Source organism: Bos indicus x Bos taurus, chromosome 22 (assembly GCF_003369695.1).
Source record: "Bos indicus x Bos taurus breed Angus x Brahman F1 hybrid chromosome 22, Bos_hybrid_MaternalHap_v2.0, whole genome shotgun sequence".
In the NCBI taxonomy this organism is placed as follows: domain Eukaryota; kingdom Metazoa; phylum Chordata; class Mammalia; order Artiodactyla; family Bovidae; genus Bos; species Bos indicus x Bos taurus.
The window spans coordinates 51,241,920-51,248,566 of NC_040097.1; the positions used below are offsets into that span (position 1 = coordinate 51,241,920).

Sequence of the window (6,647 nt, forward strand, 5' to 3'; positions counted from 1 at the left end):
CCTCTCCTGGGCGCCTCCCGACTCTGGCGGCGGACACCTGGCCAAGCCGTGCTCACTCCCTTCCTCCGGGGCTCACTCTCCAGGCCAACTCTGCAGAGAATATCCCACAACAATAACACCTCACTCCACCCAAATCCCGCCGAAGCCTCAGCGCTCTCAGACATTCGCGGCTTTGAGCAGGACCCCAAGTCCTCTTGTGCGGCGCCCACTCCCCGTGGGCGCCCGCCCAGCCCGCTGCCCACCCGGGCGCTGATTGAGAATCACAGAGGTGCCCCAGAAACCCCTGCAGGCTAGGGCGTGGGGCAGGGCGCAGAGTTGACATCCCAAGAAATAAAAGGGCTGCATTTCCTGTTTGGAGAGGTGCTATTTTTATTATCTGTAATTCATTCCCCCCCCCCCATTGTTTCAAGGTACACACTACCAAAAGAAAAAAAAAAGAGGGGGGGGGATAGTGAAGGAATGGGAATACATTTCCGGAACACCGCCCACCCCTCCTGAGTGAATGTAGAGCCTACTTTTCCAACATCACAGGTCACCAGCCAAGATAGATCACTCTGGCGTTCTGCCCCCAGCTGAGAGCAAGGCATTTGATTCTGGGCTTCCTTGCTAGGCTGTTATTAATGGGAAGCAAAATTATAGTTGTACACGCCTGCATGGAATTGCCAAAGCTTATTCTGACAGTATCCAGCAATTCAGCTTCTGAAATGTAGACACTGAATAACTATGGATCTGGTGCAATGAACGCCCCATCCCACAATAAATTGGAGAAGAGAAAATCAACTTTTACCAGCTGCAATTAGTAACCCCAATGAAGAGACAACAAATAAATAACTAGGATAAACTGTGTCATGAAGATGTCCACATCCTTTCAGTTCCATTTATTGATACCATTCCTGATAACAGATATTATAAACAGATTTATTAAGGTATGTGCCTTCCAGTTTTTATAGAAAAGTAATTTCAACAGCAGTAGCCCTGTTTATATATGCTAAGATATTGATTAAGATACAAACCATATTAGTGCACTGCTAGTAAATGCTATGGAAAAAATTAGAATGAAGTTGTACTGGTCTTTGGTGAATAGATAATTATTTCCCAAATATTGGAAATTGTTTCCCTTGGGAATTGGCTAGTTTTGGAATAAGAATAAATCTGCTGTATGAGGTTTCAGCAAATGAAACCTAAAGAATTTAAGACCCTTATGTTGATCTATTTTTTGAGCATTTCAACTCAAATGTTCCTCTCCAAAAGCATTTTGACAGGCATTTCTCTCCTCCTTCCAGCCATATGGAATTCAAGGGAAAATTCACAAAAAAAAGTATTTCTAATTCTCCTCCTTTCATCTCATGTTTGAAAAAAAAAAAATCTCCTTTCCTTGGGGGAAATTGTTGTGCCAAGTTGCTATATATTACATTTACACAGTTGGGACTGCACGGAAAGAGGTCATTGTACTTGACTTTCCTTTTGGACAGAATGACACCTAAGCATCCTCTGAATGGGTGGATGAGTAATCTATTAAGAGGAAACCTTTAAGAGCTTGTTCTTAACACAGTCTTCTAGATCTGCCTTCACACTGTAAGTTACAGACACACAGACACACACACACACACACACACACACGAACTCCTTTCTATAAACTGAATTAGAAATTATAACTACTGAACAGGGGGAACGGGAATTCAATCAGCATTCTTACTACAATGTCAATGATTATGTAATAGAACAAGACACAGTGTTTCAGTATCTTATCAGTGTATAGACAAGCTTGATGAAACAATGCAATTTCTCACAGAGTTTAACCTTTACTTAAAAAGGAAAACTTCCCAAAGAAGAATAACATTCATTTAATTAGGCTAACTTTTTCTATCTTTTCTCATAATATGTTGTCAACAAAGGAGGAACTAGAGAAGGTTCAAGTTTATTTGAGGCCACCTAGGTAATTAACATTCAGCTATCCAATTTTAACTGTTGCATCCCAAAGTGGGACTGAAATATCCTTCTGGGAATATTAGGCAGGCAGTGAGCAGTAGGCATGCGTACTTCCTACTCTTCTAGGCATTCAGAAAGTATTTGTATTTCCTTAATTTGAAACAGTTACCATACCTATGGCCCTTGGTCTATCCTATATTAACTACCACTAAACTCAGTAGAACTTTTGTCTTCCTTATTGGACTTCTGAATGATATCTATGATGCTGATGTCCATGCAGAGGTATTTCTGCACTGAAAGCATCCGCATCCTACCTTTAGGGGTGAGAAGTGGTGGAAATGGGGGAACAAGGAAGTGTCATAGGGAAGAACAAATCTGACTCCATATTAGGTCTGTTTCTTTTACTTTAAGCTTTGTATTCTGTTGCTTTTGCTTTGAGTTAAGAATGTTGCCTACAGCTTGAAATATACAGGATAGCCCATTCTCAAGGCTCTGACCTTTAAGAGTATAACACTTTCCCATTCATATAGAGATACAAGGAATTTTCTGCAGTACAGAAAATAACATTTGTCATGTTGGAGGTTTACAGGAACATCATGACTTGACCTATCTGGACAGCTGCAAGAACAAAGGATTCCTGCACCAAGAAATTTGTAACACCAACCAACCATATCCCTCCCCTTTTTCCATATCCCTCCCCTTTTTAGTATTAAAAAAAAGTCTGTATTCTTACTAGGGTAAGATGGTTCTCTAGGACATTAGTCTGCCATCTTTTCTGTCTTTTGGCTTTCTAAATAAAGCCTCTATTCCTTGTCCCAACAAGTCATCTCTTGATTTACTGACCTGTTGTGCAGCAAGCAGAGGTGTTTGCAAAAGCTGTGTTGCTACTCTCTTGGTCTGGACGCTTTTGAATTTATTTCATATCACATTTGAAATGAAAGGGCATATAGGTAACCAAGTAACCCCAGCTTGGGGGGTTGAGCTCACCTACACACTGGCAAACATCTTAGACTGTCGACAAGCCCCTTTACACGTATTCCCTTAAGACACCAAATTAGTGCCCTTTAATGAAGCTTTCAAATTGAATTTTCAAAATAAGGCAAATTGCTAAAATAGCCCAGCTACCTTTATAAGCACCTTTTCAGCTGAAGCGAGAAGTAGAATTTCCATGCTGTTGAACTTCCATCATTTCTCAACAATTAGGCTTCTAGGAACTCCCCTTTAGGGCATTCTTCCCCATCGCAACAAAGAGCCACAAACCCCATAGAGAGAATTCTCATTTGCCCTGTTTCCAACAAAACAGTCTAGGGTCTATTAAACACCAGTCTTGGGTTTAACGCCCTACAGATATGCCTGGTACGGAAAGGCAAGGGAGTCAGAAGGGAGAGTGGGGGGAGAGTAACATTTTAACCAGAAAAGTTTAGTTCCCCATTCTTAATTAGTGCTAAGCCAAAATAACTCTAAAACACATTGCAGAACATCAACAAAGAATGTTACATCACGTATGCATCTGAGCATGAAGAAATGTCACGATCAAAAACAAAGAGGACTTGGGAGCCTAGAAACCAAATGTTCTGATGGCACAGATCCTTCTGGAGTCTGCTGTGCACAGTACAAGAAAATGATCTTCACGAACCCTTGGTGTTCTCACAGGCAGACCAGAAATGAATGCTGGCCGGCACACACAAACAGTGATGCTTGGCTGACAGGGCAAACTCAGAAATTTCCTCAAAAATGAACCTGTGTAGTATTTTCTTGGAGATGCATCTGAATCAGAGGAGGGACAATGAGAAGAAAGAGCTGAAGAGAAGCTTAGGAAACCTTTCATCTGAGCATCGAAAGACAAGAAAGGCTGTTGGCTCAACTGCATATTTCTTTTCAGCATCTTTTGGGATAGAAATACCAGCATTTAGACACAACCTTAATATCTGGGGGTTTGGGCTCCTGCTCCCCCCGCCCCACCTCCAGAGTACTGTGCGTCTTCCTTCTCTGTATCTAGTGCCCTGAGGGGCCCGTGACTTCTGTATGGCCGAGGCCTGTGTTCCAGGCAGGAGGGCACTCAGATGCAGGGACTCTGACTGCAGAGCAGGCATGTGCTCAGGCAGGATGTCCAGTGGCCTCTCTACCTCCCTGAGGTGGGCACTGCCCTCTGGGGTCTCTTCAGCATGAAGTGTTTTCAGCTTCCTATGGAACTCACAGAAGATGCTTTCGATTTTTAAAAACTGGGCCCAGAACGGAAAGCAGCAATGAAGCAGAAGCATCAAGGGAATATTTGGGAAGGGCAGAGGAAAATGTTTCCTCCTGCCATGCAAGGAATGATCCAGAACATAACCTAGCATCTGCCAAAGCCCTGTGTAATCCTGTCTCTAGTTCTACATTCCTGGTCCTGAGATACAGCATTTCCTTCTGCAATGGACACTGTTCCCTTTTTTCACACAAAGCAAGACAAAAAGGTTACCAAGTTATTCAGAACTGAAATAATATATCTGGCTTCCTCACAATGACATAACATTAAAGGTCTGTGAATTAGCCTCTAGAATAAAATAGCTACAATTCATCTCTAATAAAATGTAGCACATTTGGCATTTTCAACTGTTCTTCATAGCTTTCAATGGTGGGTGTGTGTGTGCGCATATGTGTTTAAAAGGTAAAACATATTCAGTGTTACTATTTTAAGAGTACTATGATCTTATTGGAAACCCAGCTGTAGGCCAATATCCAGCATCTAAAGAAGCATGATGTACAGATTTATAATGTGACATGGATGTACAATTCGTTCTCAAAAGCGACTCTCTGAAGAATTTTTTAACTTTGGAAATAAATGTGCACTTGCAAAATCTATAGAGATTTATCACCAAAAAAAAAAAAAAGAGGGTGGGAATCAAAATTAAAAAGGAACAAAATAAAATCTCCCAAAATACCACCACCAACAGCCATCACTTTTATGCTTAGCCAATTTCTGTGCATATCCATAAATATATAGGTCTATTTTGCATACATGGATTGAAAAATGCATATCACTTCATAAAGCGCTCCTTGTTTTTCTATATAATAAATCATGGGGATTATTTTCATGACACTGGATATTTCAATATATTAATGACAGCAGAGTGGAGTGCTGAAGACAAAACTTGTGTTACAGACAAGTGAAAGCTATTGGGGAGTGTGGTCTCCAAACTGGAGGGTTACCGCTTGGGAGGGTAAGTCTTTAAATCTGAATTGCTTATCAACCATGTCTCTATTTTACATTTTGGCATAATTCTAGATTCAAAGATGCTACATCAGCCTCAGAATATCTTTTGTTTTGATTACTAATCTTTATTCAAGAGCTGGTTGACCTTTGCCTCCCTGGTAGAAATTATATACAATAACAAAAATAAATACACTATTAAAAACATACAAAACATTGCTATGTGTGTATTTTTAAGTTAAGGCAAAATTTTCCTTTTGGAAAGAGAATTAAAATTTTGTGAGTTTACCAATTACATTTTTGCTTCAGATTTTTCCCTTAACACAGACACCATTTTCTTTTTCTATTAAAAAAAAAATGGTAAATTTTTGAGAAAGCTGAGTGAACGCTTTCAGGCCAAGAAATTACCCTGTTTTGGTGGACTCTGCTCTCTTTCACTCAGAAATAAAGCAGATCCCTAGGAGCCGTGAGCAAGCCTCTAAACCATTTTTGCATCTTCTTTTTTTTTCTTATCATTTTAACCATTTTAAACACAAAGAGCCCAAATCATTGATTTGACATATACTTATCCTTTGATTCAATTCTCAGGATAAGGGTACAGACACAGGATGTCAGAAATTTGTTAGGAAACCAGAAGCTTCTGTGGGAGAGAAATCATCAGGTAAGAAATTGCCAGTCTGATACAGATGGCCAAAGAGCACATGGAAAGATTCTCAAAATCACTATCAGAGAAATGCAGATCAAAACAATACCTTACAATAAGCTATTACCTCATACCAGTAAGAATGGCCATCATCAGTAAGTCTACAAACAACTAATGCTGGAGAGAATGTGGGAAAAAGGGAACCTCCTTACACTGTTGGTGGGAATGCAAACTAGTACAGCCACTATGGAGAACAGTGTGGAGATTCCTCAAAAAACTGGAAATAGAACTGCCATATGACCCAGCAATCCCACTGCTGGGCATACACACCGAGGAAATCAGAATTGAAAGAGACACGTGTACCCCAATGTTCATCGCAGCACTGTTTACAATAGCCAGGACATGGAAGCAACCCAGATGTCCATCAGCAGATGAACGGATAAGAAAGCTGTGGCACATATACACAATGGAGTATTACTCAGCCATTAAAAGAATACATTTGAATCAGTTCTAGTGAGGTGGATGAAACTGGAGCCTATTATACAGAGTGAAGTAAGCCAGAAAGAAAAACACCAATACAGTATACTAACGCATATATATGGAATCTAGAAATTTGGTAATGATGACCCTGTATGTGAGACAGCAAAAGAGACACAGATGTATTGAACAGTCTTTTGAACTCTGTGAGAGAGGGCAAGGGCAGGATGATATGGGAGAATGCCATTGAAACATGTATATTATCATATGTGAAACGGATCACCAGTCCAGGTTCGATGCATTATACAGGGTGCTCAGGGCTGGTGCACTGGGATGACCCAGAGAGACGGGATGGGAAGGGTGGTGGGAGGGGGGTTCAGGATAGGGGACATATGCACACCCATGGCA

The 6,647-nt window shown here is 40.8% G+C and overlaps 1 protein-coding gene across 1 annotated transcript in view; it reads right to left on the bottom strand.

The window, feature by feature from the left end:
- ARPP21 (cAMP regulated phosphoprotein 21) overlaps positions 1-246 on the bottom strand; it is a 164,240-nt gene extending 163,994 nt beyond the window's left edge. Inside the window, exon 1 of the mRNA XM_027523893.1 lies at positions 2-246. The gene's annotated coding sequence lies outside the window, so the exon portion shown is untranslated. The remainder of the gene's footprint in view (position 1) is intronic.
- Positions 247-6,647: the final 6,401 nt, after the last annotated feature.